Raw genomic sequence first — 4,672 nt, forward strand, 5'->3', positions numbered from 1 at the left:
TAGTCTGTTAGGACACAGCCAAACGGATCCATTAAAATCCAAAAACCCTCAAAAATAATCACTGCAAGTGCATTCTTGTCTAAAGTGCAAAAAAGTAAGTGTCCAACTTGTCTGTAACACTACAGCATTTACTATTGAATCTTGAGGGTTTGTATTGGTACTTGTCTTGTTTTCTTAGTTTTGAGCTTTGGTAATAGTTGCTCTGTTAAGGATGCATCTGTCACAAGCACAAATATAATGTTAATGTGGGCTGTTTGAACTCTATGATTGTAGTTTAAAAATGTCATAGTTTGTAGGTAAAAGTTTTAGTTGTAGTTTAAATGACAGTTAACTACACTATAATTATACTATACTGTCGGTCGTTGAAAAACAACACGTACCCCTCAGTATATGGCTGTTATCGCCCTTGATTTACGCAATGGACATTTGGATGCATATGCCAAAATGTTCAACAGATTCTAAAATATAAAAATGACTAAAATAATTCTAGATTAGATTTTCTTTAAATTAATAGATCATTTAGATTTTCTAAATTAGAGTTTGTAAGATTTCTAGGACTCACTGTGGAGCCAATAATGAGCTAATATGATCAAGCACTCAAAATTGCAAAAGTAGCATATCATCGAACGTTGAACACATACTAGCACTGCAATGTTTAAATAGGTCAATTTCCCACAGAAGAGAAGAGGATCAGTACTGCAGTAGAATCACAGAAACCATCTGGTGGCCATTACTCTGCATTACAGTAGCTGAATTTGGGTGTTTGGATACACGTTTTACATTCTATTAAGAGTTTACAGCATTGATAAAAAAGGATGGTACTTTTTGTTTTGGAAAAAAACACTCAGTAAACACAGTAAAAGTGGATCTGATTGCATGGTTGACCATTCAGATTTTAATAATGCTGTGATTACCACGAAGAGATGGATTACAGGCATAGCATTAATAAATCAATCTTTAATGATCAATTCTAATCTCATTTCTATTACTCAGGATACCACATAGAGCAGCAAGTATCACGTGAGACTTCAAATCTCACAGGATCACAAGTGTAATACAGACAATAATGTTTCAAGAGAAAGGCACAAACATTAAGATAATTCAGTCTAGTGAAAACAAATTCAACATTTTAACAGAAATCAGCATGGCACAACATTAAACACTGGCTTATCAAATTATAGTCATTATTACCAGGAAACAACAAACAATAAAAGTAAAATTTATTAAAGTTATTTAACTTTGTTCTTCTTCTGATTGTCACATCTATAATGGCACACCTACATTTTTAGGGTCCAACATAATTCACAGAAAAATAAATGATCAACATTTTCACAGAAAGTCAGGGTTTTACTGGTAGTTCATTAAAGGTGCCATTTATTTTAGGTATGCACCACAGTCTAAATTTGTGTTGATATGACTTTCTTGCATTTTTATTCAAATTAGCCAATAGCCCATTTATTTTATGGTCGATTACTGATATGATGGTCAAAGTTTGAAATCTATATTATTGTTTGCTAATTTAAATAAAAGAATACCGTTCTTCACACCAAGTAAAATGACATACTTAAAATGAAATCAGGCATCAAAACATTAGTAATTTGAAACCTGGAGAGAAAAAAGTACAGTGTTTGAATTTGAAAAATGATGAGATATAATATTACCTGCTTTCAGTATTGGCCTAACCAGGTCAAAAAAAAAAAAAAAAGGAAATTTTTGAATGATATTGTCACGATATATTGTGCATACCTAACTCGTATCGACAAATTATTAATATCATTGGCTTCTGCACCTGTGGTCGGTTGGCCAAATAACACAACACTTTCTAACACTCAAAAAAATATATTGAAATTCCATAGATAAGTGTTATTTCTGTCAACAAAAATCACGTATTAAATTTTTTTGGAGCATCATCCATCTCTATGTTTTCATCAGTCCGATAACATTGTCAGTTCTTTCAAATGATGACCTGATTTACAAAGTTTGTGTTAGACTGAAACAGCGCTGTGGACATTGTTCTCATTATCCATGACATAGTTGGTACTGACAGAAAACAGAAGCCAATGAAATACATTGCGAGAAAATTGTCCCTAAATAAAGAAAATATTTGTTTGCACGGAGATGAGAATTATTATTATATACAAAATAATAATAAAAATAGCTGGAAGCAGCAATTTTTGGGATCCCAGCAGATTGGAAAAGCGGAATTACCACACAAATGTCAAATTTCAACATAGTTTATCAGTTGTTCTGAAGTTTATTTTAAAATAATGGCACCCTCTCTTATTGGAAATTGATGAAAACTGGCATGATTACCCAAAATGTCCTATTGTCTACATGTACCCAGTTTTGTGAAGTTTGGACATTGCACTCAAAATATGCAGGTCAATGATCCAAAAATATATTGGCTCAAATCTGCCACATCATTACTAGTTAACGAATCCAAATTTGTTTGATAAGTTTTTCTTAGGTGCGTCTCTAGATGATACACACAAAATTTCACAGACAAACTCAGCAAATTGGAGGAGTTTAAAAAAATAGGATATCTTACTAAGTTTGAGTTCTCTTTGATTTACGGTCTCTGACATCCAACAGTTTTAGGGCAGAAAAATAATGAAGACAAACACAATATAGACTTCCAACATCTTTGCTGCTCTCTGACCCCTAATTATAACTGTTAAAAATCAAACAATGTTATAAAACCCTGTGGTCTATGTGAATTAGGTTGAGCCCCACTATACATGCTTCGACATACAGTGTCCTCCGACTATCCATATCTCGCCTGCACTACACTGCTCTGTCTTTCCTCCCATCATGAAAATATTTTCACATATTGCACAAGCCACTGGATTAAGCATAGCATGCTCACTCACAATAAAATACTCATGGATGTAAACTACCTCATGCTCACACAGCACTAGATCTCCTTTCTAAGTAAACACAACTTAACTAGTGATACAAAAACACAAAGGAACAACAAAAGACCTAATCACAGTGTCAGAATTGAGCACAGAATGAAGTGGATGACGTTGCAATCACTTAACCTATGACAAATAGAGGTTTAATGAAGAATTAAACTAGTCATTTTTTACCATCATCTTTGCGTTGGTACAGACATACAACTCTCTGCAAAAAACTGTTATTTCTGTTCATCTGAACCGCTACATTAGGTCTCATGTCACCCAATCATGTCTTTTATAGACCCCTTACCCGACTGCCCTTTTCGCACCACACTCAACCAAAAGCACTACCCTGTTCCACCACTATTATGGACAATACCCTCATCATACGTTAAAAAATATTTGTATTTCATTTTTTATTAACCATTCAACCTTGGCAACATAATTAAATGTTATATTTCAAACATTATACTGTACATCAGTATTTCCAGTACATTTACATCAGGACTTTGGTAAGTACTTAAATCAAAGTTTACTCCTATTCTCAGAATTGTTTTCAAGTGGATTAAGTGCATTACTGTACACACAACTTTCATTTGTTTTTACGAACTGAGGTGCGAATCGAAATAATTTTATGTGGTAATCAACAGATGCTTCTGATAGGGCTCAAGTTGTTTTGAACCCAGAACATGAATTTAATTTTGATGACGCAAGACAGGTTTGCCAAGTCTGTGGTTTACTGTGGAATTGGGCTTCTTTAAAATGGTTGCCGCAGGCTGAATTTATATTACACCCTCAAGTTGAAATATATTGCATTTTATATCTTAATAAATAATACATTACAATCAATGATGACCTGGACTTTGTCAGGCTCAAATATTATTTAATGCTTGTGAACTTGACATTTTTTGAAAGTTGCAATTATTTAAAGGGATAGTTCACCCAAAAGTGAAAATTCCCTCATCATTTACTCACCCTCATGCCACCCCAGATGTGTATGTCTTTATTTCTTCTGCAGAACACAAATGAAATTATTTTAGAAAAATATCTCAGCTCTGCTGGTCCTCACAATGCAAGTGAATGGTAACCAAAAATTTGAAGCTCCAAAATGCACATAAAGACATCAAGAAAGTAATCCATATGACTCCAGTTGTTAAATCCATGTCTTCAAAAGGGATATGATAGGTGTGAGTGAGAAACAGATCAATATTTAAAGAGATAGTTCATCCAAAAATGAAAATTCTCTCATTATTTACTCACCCTCATGATATCCCAGGTGTGTATGACTTTCTTTCTTTACCAGAACACATTTGAAGAAAAATAGAAAAATATCTTTGCTCAGAAGGTCCTTAAAATATAAGTGGATGGAGATTTCTCTTTTGAAGCTCCAAAAATCACAGACAGTCAGCATAAACGTCATCCATACAACACCAGCTGCTAAATTAATGTCTTCTTAAGCGATCATTTTGGTGTCAATAAGATAAATATTTAAGTACTTTTTTCAACTCTAAATCATGCTTCCGGTCAGGAGCGGTACACACGTGTGATGTAATCGCATTGCCATTTGAATGGATGGTGTCGTATTGATGACGTTTATGTTGACTGTCTGTGATTTTTGGAGCTTCAAAAGAGAAATCTCCATCCACTTGCATTTTAAGGACCTTCAGAGCTGAGATATTTTTCTATTTTTCTTCAAATGTGTTCTGGTGAAGAAAGAAAGTCATACACACCTGGGATATCATGAGGGTGAGTAAATAATGAGAGAATTTTCATTT

The sequence above is a fragment of the Myxocyprinus asiaticus genome, chromosome 20, assembly GCF_019703515.2.
Source record: "Myxocyprinus asiaticus isolate MX2 ecotype Aquarium Trade chromosome 20, UBuf_Myxa_2, whole genome shotgun sequence".
NCBI classification, from domain to species: Eukaryota; Metazoa; Chordata; class Actinopteri; order Cypriniformes; family Catostomidae; genus Myxocyprinus; species Myxocyprinus asiaticus.